General features: G+C 36.9%; 1 protein-coding gene across 1 annotated transcript in view; it reads right to left on the reverse strand.

Annotated features, from left to right (window-relative positions):
- LOC306874721 (prolyl 3-hydroxylase 2-like) overlaps positions 1-20,929 on the reverse strand; it is a 46,598-nt gene that overhangs the window by 19,402 nt on the left and 6,267 nt on the right. The window lies entirely within an intron of this gene.

Below are 20,929 nucleotides of genomic sequence, written 5' to 3' on the forward strand. Positions count from 1 at the left end.
TTCTGGAGTTTCCCACCACAAATCACAAAACACATGACGGCTATCAGCATCAAGACTTCCAGGTCCAAACAGATTACGAATTCATTACGACTGAATACCAAAGCTTTCATTTTCAACAAAATATCCTTAAATACAAAAACTTACGCAAACAAGTTCCATGCATCACATTGGACGGTGCTTCATCATTCTTTTTGAAGCATCTTTTGGTCACGATTTGCTTTTGTTGTATGGAAAAGAGCAGCTTAAACATTTTTTAATATTAAAAGCTGAATAAATAAACTTTCCATTGATGTATGGTTTGTTATGATAGGACAATATTTGGTCGAGATACAACTATCTGAAAATCTGGAATCTGAGGGTGCAAAAAAATCAAAATATTGAGAAAATCGCCTTTAAAGTTGTCCAAATAAAGTACTTAGCAATGCATATTACTAATCAAAAATTTAATTTTGATATATTTACAGTAGGAAATTTACAAAATATCTTCATGGAACATGATCTTTACATAATAACCTAATGATTTTTGGCATAAAAGAAAAATCTATAATTTTGACCCATACAATGTATTGTTGGATATTGCTACAAATATACCCCAGCGACTTCAGACTGGTTTTGTGGTCCAGGATTACAAATATCTTTTGTGTTCATGAGAAGAAAGTTATACAAGCTTGCAAAGACATGAAGAACCTCCATAGAACCATGAAGAACATCCATGAAAACTTTACATTGTAGAAAAGGTTCTTTAGAATGAAATATTCTTCACAGTAAGTAAAAATGGTTCCCTAAAAGTATCTTTTTCTTTTGCATGGCTACAAAAAAACACCCTCTGAAACCTTTATTTTAAAGAGTGTAGGACAATGTTATGGAGCTTCTGATGTCTCCAGATACAACCATTTACCATTGCACAGTGGAAAAGATGATCCCGAATCATCTGTGTCTTTTTTTTTCCTTGTCTTTTGCGATTCGGCCAAGGTTTGGTCTTTTATGTCAGGGAATGAGGCAGGGAGGCTGGAGGCTTAAGAGGATATGCTTGGTTACCTCTGAAAGGCCAAAGAGCATTCTTGTCTTCTTTCTACCACCCCCTCATCCACACACACCCACACAGCCTTGTGTCCCAGCTGCGAATGGATCGCAAAGACCCTGATTGGATATACAGTAGGGGGTATTTTTGTATTTTTGAGCTGAAGCCAAAATGTGACTTGGCCCCTCAAATCCGACTGTTATGTTCAGTCACCTGGCGTGTTTATCACATACGCTACAGTAGTGTATCAAAAAATCCTCATGCCCTGACAAGTCCTGTACTCGTCACAGAACAGTGACAAAAGAGTTCACAAGAGGTTACTGGAAAACGGCCAAGCTAGACACAAAATCTCAAACGCAGCTGGGATTTAGTCTGGCTGGGTGCATTGTCTGCTCACATTCATGCATCTCATGCAGCCGTTTTCTCAATTTTATTTACCAAAAACACAACAGTTATGAGACTTCAAGACTGCCAAATTTACTGGCATTTATGTGTTTGATGTTCCTGTATAAAATCGTTGCCTCAGAAATCTTCATAATGTTTGACTCTGCTGAAAAGGTTTACAACCATCATATATTAGGTAAATGAATGTTTTGAATAAGCTGGTTTTCTTTGCAGTGTAATAACCTCCTATGCTTTAAACCAGAACTGTTAGTAGTTAAGTTCCTTCAGGCCTTGTGGACATTGCAAAACAGAAGTTTGTTGCCATGCACACATTTAAAGACTTTTCTGATGAGTGTTACTGTGCACATTTTACACATTTAACAGCAAATTAGGTACATATTACATGGTTATTCCGCTAGTATAAGTAATTTTATGAAATGCCATGTTGTCATGTTATGCCATGTTCTGTTGGTATAACCTAACACAATATAACAATCTAACATCCAACCTACAGTAACTATAAGCTAACCTAACCTAACATCCAACCTCCAGTAACATAACATAACTTAACATATAAGCTAACATAACATAAGCTAACCTAACATAACCTAAAATCCACCTACAGTAACATAACATAACCTGACATAACATGCAGCCCAACATAACATAAGCTAACCTAATCTAAAATATAACCTATAACATACAGTATAAGCTAAGCTAACTTAACCTAACATCCATCCTACAGTAACCTAACATAACATGCAACCTAACCTATAACATAAGCTAACCTAACGTAACATAACCTAACATCCAACCGTACAGTAATGTAACCTAACATATAACCTATCACATATAAGCTAACCTAACCTAACCTAACATCCAACCTACAATAACAGTATAACCTGACATACATCTCATAACATAACATAAAAACTAACCTAACATATAACTGGACACAATGTAACCTATAACATTATGGCCCAGTTTCATAGACAGGGCTTATGCTGGGTACATATGTTGGGTTCAATCGATCAAAAATCCTGATGTGTTGGGGGAACTCCGATGACACCACACACTATAGGAGCAAAACGGTTAAATCTAGGATTTCAGTCTTCAGCTAACATTTGGGTCTTTTGGGTAAATATTTTCCAGAGAGAGCACCTGTGGCCCTCGTAACTGCTCTTTAATATACACCACCACCAGTTTTTTTTTTTCCCCTGCATCTCCAGCCAGAGTTTACAAACCATTTACTCACTGGCTGTAAAAAAGAAAAACATCCCGTTTGATGTGGGATAAAATCATAGCCAAGACAAGCCCCATTACTGCTTTTTTTTTCTTTTTTTTTAAGGCAAAGAATGTCACATGTTGTTGAGACTGTAAATGCTTTTTGGTAGAGATCAACTACAAACATTCAGAGCTTTAAACAATGTTTTTAGGTGTTAACAAGGAAAGAAAGCATCTATTAATGTGCTTTTCTTGGATAAAGTAAACTACACTAAAGTCTAAACCTGCATTCATCCAGTGACTTACAAATGGGTAAATCACAATCAATTTAAGCTAATAATAATGCAACATATTCATGGGAAAATATGTATATTAAGCCTTTACTTAGCACTTTTTTGATTGTATCAATAATACATAAAGCTTAATCTTGTACATAATGTAACAAAGATGTATTATTTCATGTGTAATCTAAGGATAAGCTAATATTTAACAAATATTCAAGCAGAACACTTCTGTAACTAATACATCCAGTGTGCTGTATATTGACTGAAGCAGTGATATTGACTTCAAGCTGAAACTGCTCTGGTTTCACTCAACACTAAGCAATAGAGAAACCACAAGAATCTGTGCAAATGCACTAAACTCCCTATATTAAATTCAGTGTGTTTACAAGTGGGGTTACTTTAGATACCTGTGTTTGTTTTTTACCCTTCACTTCCAATCATTTCCCATTTTCATTTCAAACTTGAGTTTGGATTTTAGTAAATTTACCTAGGAAAATTAACCTAGTAATGATATTAAGGAATAGTGGGATTTACATCAAGCCAAGTCCAGTTTTACAAACCAAAACCTCAAGTGTACACGTTTGCTTAAAACAACTAAAGCTATTTTGAACAGTATCTTTCCCCCAGTAAACCATACTGTAAACACTGAAGAGTCTTATAAACAAAGTAGGAAGAATTGCTTGTTGTAGTCTTCATTTTAAAGTCAATTTGAATAATTCTTCTAAATGAATAAACGTAAAATTATGTTTCATATTTAGTAGGCCAACGTGATTTCTGTCCCACTAGTACGACCAAATTTTCCTCTATAGTAACATCATCTTCAGACAGATATTTTTGCCTAAATAAATAAAACTAAATAAATGTCAGCGTAAATGATGAACTGAGCTATTGTGGCACAAAACGTCGTGTTGCAGCAGTCATCAACAGATCACATTTTCTTCCACTAACAAGTCCCAATTAATAGGAAAAACCCACTTTCTCCATCAAATTACAACCTATTTAGTCCACGTATCCTATGTAGACCTGTCTTTCGTCATGGCAGTTAAACCTCAAAGCCAAGCAGCTGTGGGGCACGTACGACACACGCTGCGGAAAACAGCCTGGGCTTGTAGGAATCCTATGGAAGATGTCATCTGTCTGGGGCATGGCCTCCTCACACTTCCATTTGTGCAAACACACTAGCCCTTTTCTCTGTGCCCAGGCCACACCCACTCAACACACATGTTGGTTCAATAAGGTAATGTCTGAGGAATGTCTTTAAAGCAGGATGGAACAGACAGTCTCTTTCATTAGCGCAAAGACATGGGATAGCTGGAAAAAGTAAAAATAGGTCTACAATAATCCAGCTACTGTATGCTACCGCTGAAAGGAAGTCTGTGTACGTGGGGTTTGGTTTTAAAATGGTTACTTTGATCGTTCCTTGTTTAGGTGAAGTGTTCGACTGTAGTTGATTCGTTTGTACATAATTAGAGGGGAAATCAAAAGATTAGAAATTAGATTAAAGGTCAGGACTAAACGTTTAACCTTTCTGTTTGGTAAACAATAATTCTGTTTTGTCTAAAAGAAAACCCTCAGACAATAACATCTTGGACTCCTTGAAACGCACCTGTCTAATCACTTTTCCATTTAAATTTTTAGTTCTTTGTAACACTAGCTTTGTTAGCAGTATGCTGGACAAGAGATTATAACACTAAGTCACTTTGACGGCATACAAATATTCATGTTGGGCTAAAGAGTCACATTAATAGGTGTCCATTTAAATTAAAATATTTTTTGCACCAAACATTCGTCTTGGTGTGAACCACCATTCAGACTTCAATCAAATTAACTATTTTTTTTTTTAAATGTTGGAGATGTGGGCTGCATCCAAAATCGTACACTTCCCTACTATATAGCAGGCAAAAAGCAGTGTGTGACAAAAGTAGCATGTCCGAATTCACAGTAGAAATAAAAGCATATGTAAAAAGTACTCAGATGATATACTCCTCCTGGTGTCATTCTGAGGTATACATTCGATGGACACTTTACTGTCCCATGAGACCATGGGAAAGGATTTATGAATGGCAAGGATGTGACTCAACTGATGCTGGTAGGTCACGTGACAATGACAACATGGTAAATGTTGTAAATCCAGATACTACACATATTCATACTGTATAGAACATAATCTTGCAGGGTCCTGCAGGGTCGCTCACATGCTCCTACCAAAGAGATTCATAATATTTGGGGAAAACTATCTATTCCATTAACTGATGGATCTAACTATCTATCAGTTAATGGAAAAGGCATCATTTCGCAGTAGTTTTTTTATTGACATTTATAAAATATTGCAAAAGTTTTGCGCAAAAATTTTATGGAAACTGTCCTACAGAGTTTAGCTCCAACCCCAATTAAACACGCCTAAACTAGCTAATTAAGGACTTCAGACTCACTCGAAAGTTAAGTATGAAAGAAAGTATGTTGGAGCTAAAATCTGCAAGATGCTGGCTCTCCAGAAGCAGGATTGGACACCCCTGTCATGGATGTTTCTTGGCTGTATCCTCCATTTGTCACCATTCTTACCTTTCCCAAACCCGTCCCGCCACTTTCTTTCACCTCCCCACTTCTAGCAATCCAATTAAAGGCTTAAAAAGCCCATAAAAATAGTAACAGCTCTATAACTCATGGCAGGCCGTTTTCCGAAATCTTCCAACCTTTTCTTGCCTCCTGCATCAGGAGAGATGGTTTTGTTTTACAGTTTGACGTAAAACTTGAGTTGAAATCCTCTTGAAACATCATCCAGCTTTCACTTGTTTTTATCCCCACAACTATTCGGGCCAAAAATTTGATAAATGCACACAGTTAATAGTCCTCAACATCTTTTCCAGAACCTCGTCTTTCATGTCACTCCGTGGGATCTTTTGGCCTGGAGCGAAGGGGTGAGTCACCCCTCCCTCCACATTCCTGCGGAGCCCTTGGCCTGAGAGAGGGCAGCCCCCTTGGATCATCGCTCTTTGACTCACGCTGGCCTTCTAATGACCAGACTCCCCGCCGAGGAGAGCAGCATTTGATCAAAAAACAACCTAATTTATCTCTTGTTCAAATATGAGCCTGATGTGAACTTACATTCACCCCCCTTTCATATGCTTTTTACGAGCTGAATGCAGCTAAAGTTGTATCCAATATGCATCACAAAGAACATTTTTTTTCTGATGATGTTTACGAATGAGTTCCTCTAGAGGTCAAAGAGCCCATTACAGCTCTTGTTCCAGTGAGGCATGTCAGTTCTGCTAGTGCGCCATTTAAACGTATGGATTGGAAGCAGAGAGGGATGGAGGTGCTGTACTAAAGACTTAAATCTAAAGCTGGCCTGGACTTTGTTCACATACAACAGAGCTTTATAACGGAGGCACTGCTATCACAGTGTCTTCACAAAGCTGCCTTTCATTCTCTCACAAAAGCACCAACACCCTCGATTTTCCACCCTGGAAGTCTGCGCACTGTATTTTGTCATGCTGCAGATGCCCATCTGCATAGCTCTATACTGAGTGCAGGAAACTAAGCAAAGGCTACTGTATTGGCTCTGACAGGTGTGAACGCTCCAGTCCTCACAGAGGCCACAGTGAATTCTGGGAACCCCAAGGATCTGAGTGCCAAGTGATGAATGCAGACTCAAAATAAACCTTATGTATTAGGGTTTCTAAGTCTAAGGGACATTTTTCTCATGTTTTAATGTTCGACAAGAGAAAATTGTAAGAAATTTTGGCAGTTATCAATGTTATTCCTATTTTGCATGCTTTGAAGATTTTCATAAAGCAACATAAACATCCTGTCAGTAAGCTTAGTAATTCTGATTGATGTTTGTAGAATTAAGCCCTGATTCAGCTTCCCATGCAATAAATATTATGGGTTTGATGCTGCAGAAGTTTCCAGCGGCAAATTATTTGCTTGTCTGTGAAGTGACACAATAACAGTCAATTAGAACAGATTTGATGTTTAATAGAGCGCAAGAGTGTTTTTTTAACGGCTTAAGTTCTTAACTTCGATTTGAACCAAAAAACGTTTCTGAAAATTGGACAAAAAGATACAGGACTGTGTACTAAGGAAGGGCTAAGGAAGGGCTACAATCCTATGAACCACTGCAAATGACATATTCAAATTAAAAAAGAAAAATGTAAAAAGGTTTAAAATAAACTTATTGTGAAATATTAATACATACATACACGTTTAAGTAGTTTGAGTGTTTTGAGTGTACGACTATGCCATTCAAAGTTTTCTGGCTGGTGTATATGATGGATATATATCTGTTGAATTATGGGTAATTTAGTTTTTCAACAGGAAATCCACTATTGAAAATGATTATTTTAAAAATGTCTTTATATAATGCAGGCTGATGGCTTCAACATAAGCATCTAACATCAATCTGCATCAATAGCTCACAGTAGGTCTGTCTTTAATGGTTTAAAAATAAATTTGTCTTTGCTCATCTCATGAGTTCTAAACAGAAAACTAATGAGATTGTAAGCAAAGTTGGAGCGAGAGAGAAAGAGAGGGGATGGGATCGGTAAAGGTTTGTGAGATGGGACTCCAACTCGGGATGCCTGAAGTGCAACGACGTCATGTGTCGGCGTGCTGCCCACAAGGCTATTTGCGCCAACCAAAATCTTACATGGAATAGATAGATTGACCTGTTAATGTTTGTTAATTCATGTAGCACTGTTTTAGTATATTTTAACAAGTAATTACTAATGAAACAACTGAAACATCTAGAAGGCCTAACTATAACAATAATCCACATTATGCATCTTTAACAGGCTAAAATATGAGGTTTGGAAAAATGTAGTGTTATGATGTTTGGAAAACCTATTTATTTGTTGGTTTATGGCAACGTTTGCACAGGCCAACACTGAATGCATCCAAAGTGGCTCATTGTTTCAGATCACAGCATGAGGCAGGTTAATTGACCCAGGGAGACTGGCGGAGAAAGTGCAAGGGCCTGCTATCTTTGGAGTAGTGGAGTGCTAGAGTTTTGACAGTAGCCTGGCGAGCAGCACTGCTGGCAGACCGCTGCGGAAAGTGCGCCAAGTGGAAGCCCCCTTCAGCCCGGGAGCTGCCAAGAGCATCTCCTCCTGAGACCCATCCCGGCCCCCCGCTGAGGAAAACACCCGCTGTACTTCGACAAATGGGAATAAATTGCTTTCTTGGGGGTGTTTGGGGAGGTGACCTCTTTCTGAGATGGGATTACTGTTTTATTAAACTCTAATGACTGTTATTAATTCGTTTTTTTATTTTTATTTTAGGGAGGTACTGCTGGAAAGAACATTTGTTTTTGAGTTCTAGTTACTGTGCAAAGTTTCTGACCAAGAGGAAGATCAATCAAATCAATGAATCATTTAAAGTTATGAACGCACAATAAATTTTAAACCACAAAATCTCAGTAAAAACAGACCTCAGCAACAGGAGTGGTTGTTAGAACATTGTTAACGTGTTATGGGTGGTTGCTAGAAGATTACTAAACAATACTTACATCTTGAAGGGTCAATGTAGCCACATCTCTTGCCTACTTTAACACCCACTTGGAAAACACACTGATTTATAACTGATGACAAGTGGTTTATTCAATAACACTTTGGCTGAGGAGGTGTTTCCAAACCAAATCAACTGCACATAAATTTGAGCTACAACTTAAGACAAACACTGCATACTAGTAGGTAAATAGCTGATGTAAAGTACAAACTGAAGGCAATTTTGTTTTTGGTATACAATAGTTACTACGGCATAGCGCACCATATGACGAAAACCAACCAATGTGACAAAATAATAGGCTGTATAATGCAACATAGTTCCTAAAACAGCTAACCACAAATTAACCATAAAATGTATACATGTATTGTAATTTAAAATCGTATTCAATGAAGAAAAACCTTCCCTTGCCCGTTGCATCATATTTGTTACATAGGTGTTCAAATGTCCTGAACCGAAATTCAAAAATATTTTATTTCAGCAGCTAACCATTCACCATTCAGATCTACTCCGAACTAATTCAAAAGCTAAGCTAAGAAGCATTGCATTATAAAAAAACGAAAACCCAACAAAACAAGGGATTTTTAAATTATTGTCCAGTTTTAATGTTAAAACATTAAAAGATACTGAATAAGCTATGTCAATAATGGTGTTTACCTGCAAAAATCGTCTCATAAAAACCGACAAAACAAGACAGAGTTTTAAAATAATGTCTAGCTTTAGCATCAAAATATAAAGAAATTGAATTACCTGACTGAATCATGTTGCAAGAAAATCAGGTAATGTGCACAAATCTAGGTTTCTGTAAAGTTATGCTTAAATTGTTGCCCTTTCCGTAATAAAACAAAATGTTCAAGGCATTTACATGACCTTTACACAATGTTGGCTGCATTCTGTGAAAGCAGGAGCAAAATCCACACAAACCACAGTAGATCTGAGGTGATTTCCAACTACAGATTTCCACTCGTCTTTGAGAGTGATGGGAAAATGAGCAGAAATAACGAAAATAAAACTACTCTCCTGACCTCTACACTGCCAGAAATGGGTCAGATCAAAGGGCGTAAGTTAAGTTTGGCCTGCCATGTATTTATGAGAGGCGAAGGACATGATAATGGAGGGCCATGCCCGAGGGGGGTAGTGGAAACACAACGGGTCATATCTGATTACATTGTGTGAGTAAGTAGTACAGGGGTCCCGAACCCACTGGGTGGTGACTTCAATGGCGGGCGGTCTGTAGTTGTCAGGAATCCACGGACGTTTGATCTGGGATGGTTGCAAAAAGATCAAAGGTCACGCCTGGCAGGATCTGACACACTCCCCTTGCAAAAACAATTGCAGAAAGACAATTGCACTGACCACCCGGACTATAATAAAGGATCAAAACGGATAATTTCCAAATAATTCTTTCAATACAGTTAGACATTTAGCAGATGCTTTCATACAGATAACCACATTGTGTTTACAATTGCACTCTTAAAAACTATTCAAACTTGGACTACAAAGAAAAATGCTTTTAAATAAAGACTAATGAGTTATGAAAATCATGCGACCATGGTGTAGTCTCTTTATGGCCTATACGTTTAGCTTTTTACTTCTGTCAGAGTTTCTGCTGATTGTATTTAGGCTTCATTTATGAACAAAATGTGACAGGAATCATACACTTCTGTCGGTCGCAGAGTATATTTTCTGCAATATTCCAAAAACATATGGAAAAATACTATTGGGTTTTGTCCATGGAACCAGAGTTATAATATCTTTCAGGCTGACCTACAAAAATAACTCATCAATACAGTGCTCTATTCCTCTTTAAAGGATTAGTTCACTTTTAGAATAAAAATTTCCTGATGTTCAAGTCCTTGTTTCTTAAAGGGTTACTCCACCCCAAAATTAAAATTTTGTCATTAATTACTCACCCTCATGTCATTCCAAACCCATAAGACCTCATCTTCGGAACACAAATTAAGATATTTTTGATTAGTGCTGTCAAGCGATTAATCACGATTAATCGCATCCAAAATAAAAGTTTTTGTTTATATAATGTATGTATGTGTACTGTGTATATGTATTATGCATGTATATATACACACACATACATGTGTATATATAAGAAAAATATTTAACGTTTATATATTAAATATATTTATACAAGACAAATTATATGAATATAAATATACATGTAAATATTTTCAAAATATATGTTGTATGTGTGTGTATTTATATATACATAATAAATATACACAATACACACACATATACTATGTAAACAAAAACTTTTATTTTGATGTGATTAATCATGATTAATCGTTTGACAGCACTATTTTTGATGCATTCTGAGAGCTTTCTGACCCTCCATACACAGGAATTAACACGACCAACGTCCAGAAACGTAGCAAGCATACGCTGTTTGCGTTCAGTGGATAGTCTCCAAAATGGTGCTACGGTGAGCCGGAGGAGATGAATTGTAGAATAAAGTTGTTATTTTTGTTTTCTTTGCATACAAAAACTATTCTCGTAGCTTTATAAAATTACGGTTGAACCACTGATGTCACATGGATTATTTTACAGAGCTCCTTGCTACGCTTCTGGACCTTGATCGTGTTAATTCCATTGCTGTCTATGGGAGGGTTAGAGAGCTCTCAGGATGCATCAAAAATATGCAAAATCACAAATACTTTATTTGTGTTCCGAAGATGAACTGAGATCTTACGGGTTTGGAACGTCACGAGAGTAAGTAATTAATGACTAAATTTTCATTTTGGGGTGGAGTAACCCTTTAAGTGGAAAAGAAATTGAGGTTTTTGTTGAAAACATTCCAGAATTTTTTTCCAAAAAATCCTGGAATGTTTTCCTCAAAAAACCTTAATTTCTTTGCGCCTGAAGAAAGAAAGACATGAACATCTTGGATGATATGGGGGTGATTAACTTATCAGGAAATATTTAGTCTGGTACTAATACTTTAATTTTACATTTACTGCCATTGGTTTCATTCATTGTAACTTACAATCCAATACATACTATCAAATTTACCAATAAAGCCTGTAAACAAAAATTGCAATGTGCCAGTGTTGTTTGTGGGTAGGTTAGATGCAATAACGCAACAAGTGGCTCATTATCTAGCTTCAAGTCCGTGGAAACAAACTCAAGTGGGAAAAAAAGGATAAATTAAAAGCAAATGTGTACTTTTTATATTTACATAGACCAGTTTCATACAACAATTTGTGTCTCAAGTCATTATTTATAATGCTAAATATATATGCTAATGCTAATGAAGGCTTCACAGAGCTCACTTTCAAAAATCATTGTTCACTGCCTTTCACTACCTTAAAAGTGACAAATTTTCATGTCATTCACCAAAACAGACCTAGAATAACTAACAAATCTCAACAATGCTTCACAGACGGAAAGCTGAATGCAGGGGTTGACGAAGCCACATAAGGAACATATATATTTTCTGCTAATGCTTGATGTACAAAATATGATGCCAGATATTGTTTTTGGCTTTGTTTTGTTTTCACATATATGCTATTTATCAGTTATGAAACCTTTATGAGGTACAATTTGTATTAATGTAACTTAGTACTTCCCACATTACACAAGGCTATTTGTCACTTTAGCAACACCTCACTGATTGCATATCAGTGCATATCATATGTTAATAACAATTCAAGGAAATTAAATTATCTCTGAGAAGATCTCTTTAAGGATATAACTTTAATTTTCTCACACTGAAAGAGAATTATCCATTTCATGTAGTACATTTGGTTTTCATTCTACTTTTTATAAAAGCAGATCTGCTCTGTTGGTCTTCGATTTCAGAGTGCAAATGAACATTTAACACTAACATCAGAAACCACAACAGGTTTTGTTGTGGCTGAAAGGCCTTCTGGTTCCTTCATTAAAAGCATAATCTGTTGTAGTGGTGCTTTATGTTGAGACTATAAATTTGACTGATTTCAATGAGTTTAAAGCCATAATGGCTCAATTAAAATACATTTTACTTTTGCTTGAAAGAGGGGATGTCTTTTCTCTAAAAAAAAAACCCTTTTCCAAAGTAAACTTTGTTAACTTTGTCAGCCTTGGTTGCATGATTATGCAAAGCAAGTGATTTTCAACAGATATATAAGAGTAATAAGCAGACTGAAGCTCATATACAGTGGATAAAAAAAGACATTACTCTTCATCATGAAATTCCAGATGTAATTACATTTTTAAACATTTTAATATCTTTTCCATGAAGTGACAGAGAAAACAAACTTACAAAGTAATGATCTCAGATTCACCTGGTTTGTTCAAAGTGTTTCAAACTAAATCTCTAATCAGGAAGGAAGAATAAATAAAGCTATATTAAAAGGAACACTCCACTTTTGAAAATAGGCTCATTTTCCAACTCCCCAAGAGTTAACAAGTTGAGTTTTACCATTTTCGAATCCATTCAGCCGATCTTCATGTCTGGCGATAGCACTTTTAGCATAGCTTAGCATAGATCATTGAATCTGATTAGACCGTTAGCATCTCGCTCAAAAATGACCAAAGAGTTTGAATATTTTTCATTGCCTGAAAGGAGTCCCCAGCTATATCATAACTAGTTACCTAGCTGGGACTGCTTTCAGGTGCTGCGTAATATCACTGCTCCTGCTGCACCCATGGTACGGCAGCAAAGTTCCTTGATTATTACGGCAGAATGAGAGTATAGTTCCTAGCCATATCGGCCTAGAAAATCACAACTTTTCATTTTCTGTCAGTCTTAGTACACGATGTAGCTACAGAAGAGTCGAGCTTTAAATAGGAAAAATATCCTTTTTGATGCTTACGACCTAATCAGATTCAATGATCTATGCTAAGCTACGTTAAAAGTGCTACCGGCAGACCCGGAGATTGACTGAATGGATTCGAAAACAGTAAAACTCAACTGTTTAACTCTTGAAGGGTTGGAAAATTAACCTATTTTCAAAAAAAGTGGAGTGTTCCTTTAAGTTAAAAGATTCTTGCCTTAAATGTCGCTCTTTTCTGTGTATCTCCCCAGAGTCCTGTAAATCAAATAAGCTTGAAATGCTGAAAATGTCATGTGCTTGTTTACCCTGACTCTGAAACAAGACCTCACAGTTATTTCGGTTAAATTGGCAAATTTGTTTAGCAAAGGGGAAGTTTCCTGAGTTGAGAAAACATATCTCCGGTTTAGATATTTATGTACTATAAGGATCAACTTCATTATCTCAGCACACACTATAGAGTTGGACAAGGGGGGTCAGGGCTTAAAATGTCTTACAGCATGGCCAAATAAACATCCCACGGCATTCCTTACTTACACAGTGGTGTACTATAAAGTGGGATGGCATTTGTGAGCAGAGTGTTTACAATTACGCATCTGTTAAATGTAAAGCAGCATTAGTTTTGTTACCATTAAAAGAAACTGCTGTAGGACTTTACACATCTGTTCCATTCAAAAAAAGTTTAATTATATAGTGGATAACAGAGTACAAAGCCGTTGATTATTAAAACGCAGACGTCAGTAGTGGGTTCATTCCAAGTCAGTAAACTTCAATGCTCGAACTGTAAATAGCTGTCTCGATTTAAAATGGGGCTCTGAGCAGGTCTGCAGGAGTAACACACCTTTAGAAAACAACACTGAGGTGTTGGCTTACACCCTTGATGGTTTTAAAGTATTTATAAAAAAGTATTCAGAGCTAGGGATTTTCCACTTGACTAAAACTATGCAAAATAGTTATAGTAAAAGCCTAAACACATATCTGCCCTAGTGAAAATATTGGCAAGGCTTGCTGGAGTCTATTTATAATTTCAGTTAAGAGCTTGTGGTTTTACCAGTGGCAAATGCTGATGAAAGAGCTGCTTTCATGAGCAGAACAAGCCCTGAGAAAAGTCATGGCCTGGTATAATTTATTCATTTTCTATGCCGCAATCTTATATACTAAAATGAAATGGTAAAATAAAACAAGATTTGGATTTCCTGAAGGAAATAATTGCTCTAAAGGAAATGAAGGCACTAAAGTGCTCCAAAACCTAGTGAGCTGCCTACTTAGTATTTTTAGTAATCATAGACATGCTCACAAGGCAAAGTTTGTTCCAAATATAGGGAACATTATGCTATCTTATAAGATACCTTTTTTAAACTGGATTCTGAAACCGCAACAACAAGCTTATTGAAAATATCCATTCAAGATGACAGGAGTCAAGAGAAATGGGTCGATTCAATGTAATCTCAAATTCAATTCGTACATATTTGGTGGATAATTCATACAAATTCATACGACCTCACTCGTACAATTGTGTTTGATTTTTGTGAGGGGTAGGTTAAGGGGTGGTCATTCGTACGAATTCCTACGAATTAGCCACCTCGTAAAATATGTAATATTTTTTTTTACAAATTGTATGAATTCATCCGACCTTACTCGTACGAATTTGTACAATTTGTGAAGAATTTGAAACCTCATAAAATATGTACAATTTGCCTAGAGATCGGGTTGGTCGTTTTCATTCAGCACGTAATAAGTATGCTTAAGTATTGATAAAATTAACTAAATATTGGACCATATAATCATATTTGTGTCTATTATGTATTTATGCTTAAAGTATTTTTGCTTAGCAACATGTTAACATCAATCTACTGGAATCAAGTGTGAATGATCTGTTTGCTTCACAGTTTTGCATCATTACAAGAACTTTGAAGACTATTAGAAAAATACCTTAAGAAGGTCTGTCAGCTTTGCTTGTTTTCCAGCCTAGTAAAGTTGGACTGGTTTGCTGGTGTGAATGTATTAAAGGTTTTTTGGGACTTGAGCAGACCAGCAAACTCCCTTAGGTTAGGTAAATCTTTTTTAACAGGAACCTCAGAAAAAAGGTGTCGAGAAGCCGCTAACATTTAGGAATGTGTCAAGTAAACATTGCAAATGTTCCGTGACCACAAGCATGTGTTTAAAATAGTCAGGGAGAACTCATATCTCTATTGTGCCTCTATAACATTGCACCTAAAAACAGGTCTCCCAGAACAGCGAGTCTAATTATTCTACCAGACATGCATTCAGTCTACACTTAAGTGAGTGTGACAGTGGATTCAACCCAAATGTTTTCCAGCTTCACACACTTTAACTGGAAACACAATGCATGTTCTCAGAAATTTCTGGGAGACGCGTGATCAGACATTGGTGTGGTTGCACACTAGCATGCATTTACATAATCCGCCACCCAATTCTGACAGCAAGGTATGATCGAGACCAAAAAGCACTGGAGGTCCTGTGCTATTTGCTTTCTGGCCAGTTATACAGGAAAGACTTAAGTACAGGCTGGGCTTTCTACACAGGTGTAGTTTTAAGTAAGAGCATGTTCAATCCTCAAATCCTGCAGTAATAAATAAAATAAAAAACGACCCCTTGGCTTCATTCCATGCTGATTCTGGGATGCTGCCCTTAGGGGCTGTAAAACGAGTAGCTGCTGGAGCCAATAATCTGCAGGCAATAATAGAAAACGGAAAAACATGCTACGTAACATCATGATTCAATAAAAGATGTCTCGGACAGGAGTAATGTACCATATGTCCTAAAGTTTTAGAGACTCACTCAAGCGGTTTTTTATGAATGGGCCGTGCAGGAACTACTTAAACGTGACCGTAGGCACGATGACGCATTGAAGTGCATCTAAAGTTATTCCTTTACAATGATAACCATCTTTAAACATGGACTCTATTAGCGGGTATGGGAATAGAAAACACAGGACGTCTGTATTCCTGAAAAAAAGGACATTTTGGAGTTTGCAGAATGGAAGTACTATATACACCCTGTTACGCTCCTTGGCACCAAGGCAGGTGCACCTGGAGGCCTGGTCAGTGGGTTAATAAAGCTTCCAGAAGAAGCTAAGAGTGACGCAAAGCCAGATGGAATGTCATCACCGGTATAATTAGTATGATATGATATGCCATTATGACCTCACCAGTGAAGTGCTTCTTAATATCGAAGCACAGCCACAAGCAACATTGTGGCTATGACAGTAGAAGGATGGAATGATTGGTAAACTTAGGTGGAATGGTTAAACTTGACTGATGGTGTGGTTGAAAGAGGGATACATTACAGTTATTTCTGGATTGTGAGATCACCCACATGAACTCTGATGTAGGATCTCACTGGTTGGTCTAGACAGCTAATGTGGAAAAAAGTCCATGTCATCAATGTCTTTCTGGTTGCAAACTCTTCAAATTTCCTCATTGAACTCAAAGGACTGACATAGAAATACAGTTCATATAAATCACTCAACTGTATTACAAGGATTAAGGGATGTTGTCCAGGAAAAGATCGGCTGTTTCAAATGTTTGTGCTCTTCTTAAACTCACACCTTTCGTATGCGTATTAATGACTGCTAAAGCAAGCAATTTTCCCCTTAAATCACCACTTGGGAGTGCTTTAAGATTCCAAAGGGTTCAGAGTGCAGGGCTGCCAATGTGTGGGAAGTGCAGATGAGAGTATTGAGTTACCTTCTCTACTGAGACAAAGGCACATCCGTTATCAAACAATCCCATGCCGCACACCTCCCAGGAGATCTAGATTCCATCAAACTCCAGTCAGAAAGTTCACTAATCAGTCATAAGGAATTGAGAGTTGTCATGTACATGGCATGGTATGGAGAGGAAGGAATGATTCCCCTAACCATTCACGTGACTCCCTGTCAAAAGTCAAACTTAACTACCATCCAAGTGGCTGAAATGAGACCTGCGAGTGTAGGAAAAGGGTGACCGGTAGCTTTAGGAATGAAATAATTGGCCTGTGGTTTGGAATTGAGAGGAAACTAGATAGGACACATTGTAAAAGCTTGGGAAACATGCATGAAATACATTAGTGAGGTAATGGCTGATGTTCCCACTAGGGCAATTTCAGCAGGACATACTTAATTATAGTGCAGGTGACAGCTCAATGCTTGGCGTTAAATTCTTTGACTTTCACTAGCACTCCAAACGGTAAGTCAAAGTAAGCTATAGTTCCAGGCTGACATAATACCTGGCTTCTGTGCAAAGCCCAGGGAAAGCGGTAATTGTTTTCAAAGCAAATGTCCATGTTCTTCCCTGACAATTCTTGGGTGAGACTTAAAGGAATAGTTCAGAGAGAAACGGACCAAAAAGGAACCTTTTCTGTGTATCTCTCAAATCTCATTTGGGCATATTAACATTTGGCACATTAGAAATGCTTTGTGCCAAGTTTGACATCAGTGACAATCAATCATGGAACTGATGAAAATGATATTTGAGAGCTAAAGTGGACGTGATTTTGAACCCATAAAAATCGGTAGCTTTACAATACTTGGAATATAGTTTGAGTACAGTTGAAGGCAAAGATGAAAGGTTTTTTTTATGAACAACGATTGAAACTTTAGCCTGTCCCAAACCTGCAGTGTTTTGCAGGAGGGCTTTCTCAGACATGTCAAATCTCATTGAGACACCAGAAGTTTGAGGCCATGGGAGCCTTGGTAAACTAAAGTTAAGGGACTCTTAGATTCTGGTGTGTGTTTCCAGCTGACAGAACAATGATTGAAAACACACAGGACATGAAATAATAGATTCCATCACTTCTTTTGTGCTAACATAGTGTGAGAATAAACACTCAACTTGATGTGAAACCCTCTGTGGTTCTGCTACAAAGTTTGGAAATTCATAGAAATAGTATTCGAAGAAGGAAATACTGCCTGCAGCATCAATGAGATCACAAAAGCTTTTATAATACCTTTCCGGCAGCATCCTGGAATGAAGGTAGCTCATGTTAACTACAAGGTGACAGAGCATGCATGCAACCAAGCCAGGAAATGGGATACTAATACCTTCAGGTGTTTTTGCTGTGGGTTGTGATACAGTATATCTTGCAGAAAACAAGTGATAGAGAACTTCATATGCATGTTTTAGCAAACAGAACCAATGGTTCCCATTGACAGGACAAGAACATATATATCTAACATAATTTTTCTGAAAGAACTAATTAGAAAGAATGTCCAGCATTTGCAGTGTAAATATACAACCAGTCGACCAAGAGACTTAAGTATTAAGAGAATGAAGGATGGTAGACTACCTAAACTCCAAAAACCAAAGCAGTCTCAAACTGGTAATTTCATAAGCACACTCCAGCTCTTTAATCGATGCCACATGCCAAATAACTCAATCAGCGGACACACTTGAGGCACATGTAACCCATGAACCCCCTGCAGGGTTCATATGTGTTCCTCTAGGCCTGGACTATACTATCAGCCAGCCATCTGCTCGAAATGCCCACAGAACAGAGCAAATTTCATCAACGCTGCCTGTAAAAATTCCTTCCTCATGAAGATATAGCCAGAGCCACCACGCATAGATCCCAACTAATCTTTATTTGTATCACCGTTGGCTTAGAAACTGTTGGTAAGGTTATCTTTGGAAGGATCAGAAAGGGATGGACCAAATATTCACGGATATCAAGCCAATATCCAGGTTCTTTGTGGAGGGGTAAGACTTTATGAAGAGTGTACACAACTTTAAATGCCAATTGATTGTGCTCTGGAAGACTGCTCCAGATGGTTTTGACCCAAAATAAACCCTTTCTTCACATTAAAAACAGCTGCAGTTGTCTCAGACACATGTCCCAGTGTATTGCCCGTGATAATAACATTGAAACCACAAAGACCAATATGATTTAAATTTACCCTGCTTGATATAATAATAAACTGAACATTTGTAAATCAAAAACAGATTTATCAACAATGCTTTCTGCTTTGAATTTTGCACCATGCTTCACATGTGTCATCAATAATCGTAATCAACAGGAACCAGAATCTGACATGATATCAGCCATTTTCTTTGTAATTAAAGGTGAACTCATTGTTCTTTCTTAATGCTTAAATGAGAACAAATGACTTCTGGAAGTGAGGGAACGATTCATCTTAAAAGACAAGTTCCAGGTTCAAGACAAGTTCGACAGCAACTGTGCCTTGCCAAATAGTCCCTTTGGAGTTTCTATGTATGAAGATTTAACATTGAAGAGCACTCATGAGTAAAAAAAAAAAAAAACTTTCCATTGCTTTCAAGCTTGAACAAGTAACTTTAAAAACCAACAAGTGTCGAAATCTCCCTCTCTGCAATTTACTAAGGTGATTTGATGATTCCACAGAAGTTGCAAAAAACAAACTGAGTAATAATTGTGGTTGGGAGGTGTGACCTCCAAGCTGAAAAATTATTGGTGGAAATTCTAGGAAATTTCAGTTGGGAAACATGTTCATGTCAGAGCTGAGGAAAGCAATGATTAAAGCGATTAAAGTACGCCCATGACAAGAACGTACAAGAAAATGAACAAGAGGCAAATAACAATTGGACTTTTCCATATTAAGGTCTGGAAAAGTAAATGACACGAGAATTGAAGTCTTTAGGGCAGTTCATAATGTAACATGGCACAGGACCTGAGCCTCCACAGTTCATGAATCACACTTACTTCAGTTTCCACAGTTTAGTGGTCAACGTCACAGGGTCTGTGAATGGAAGCCCTGTTTCTTCGACTACTGAACCAGCAGGCTAGAATGCTGGTTCATGTGTATAATTAGCTTCCAGTAATTATACACGAGTCACATCCTGTGGGAGCCTGAGTCTTCACATCATCCCGACTATTATCATCTCAACAGCAGACATGCAGAGACTACACACTGTCTGTGTTTAAAGTTGGGCTACCACAAGTGTAGGACTGTGTACTTTCAGTTGTTAAATGATACCAAACCCCCGAAGATTTTCACATGTACTCTGCACATATCTCAGCATGCTTACACTACACCAAGACAACCAAAAAAACTAGACAGGTTCTTTAAAATAATATTTGCCTACGATATCATAATCTAGAGGGGAAAAAAGACTAATCTTGGTAACACTTTATTTCGAGTCTACTTTAGACATTCTACTAACAGTAACTTTGCAAGTATGTCAACTTATTCTACTAACCCTAAACCTAACCCAACAGTCTACTCAGAGAGTTAGTAGAGATGTAGTTGCTAATTAATGAGAATTAGTTGACATGTAGTTGACATGTAATTACAAAGTTAAGTCTTATAGTTAGTAGAATGTCTAAAGTGGACTATCAAAATAAAGTATAACCCAAACCTTAAATCAAAAACTTATTTTAATTATACTTATTAATTTACTTGTATATATTATTAATTTACTTGTATATACTTGTATATAAATTAATGTACTTATTAATTTATTAAATTGAATTAAGCTTATTTTAAAGAAACTATATATTTTTTTAAAAATGGAACAGTTTCTTGAACTTTTAGATACATACAAAAAATGTCTACAAAAGTGTATTTTATGACACACACACACATAAATATATAAATATATACCATGAATTATTAATTTAGATATATCATAACATTTCTTTTTGGACTGAAAGAACATGATATTTTGAACATGACAACCTGAACCAACTTTTTCTTTTCATAAAAAGATTGAATTATCTGATATTTTATATTTTATCTGAGACTTACTGACCTTCGAATTCAGTCATGA

The sequence above is a fragment of the Barbus barbus genome (assembly GCF_936440315.1).
Source record: "Barbus barbus genome assembly, chromosome: 9".
Lineage (NCBI taxonomy): Eukaryota > Metazoa > Chordata > Actinopteri > Cypriniformes > Cyprinidae > Barbus > Barbus barbus.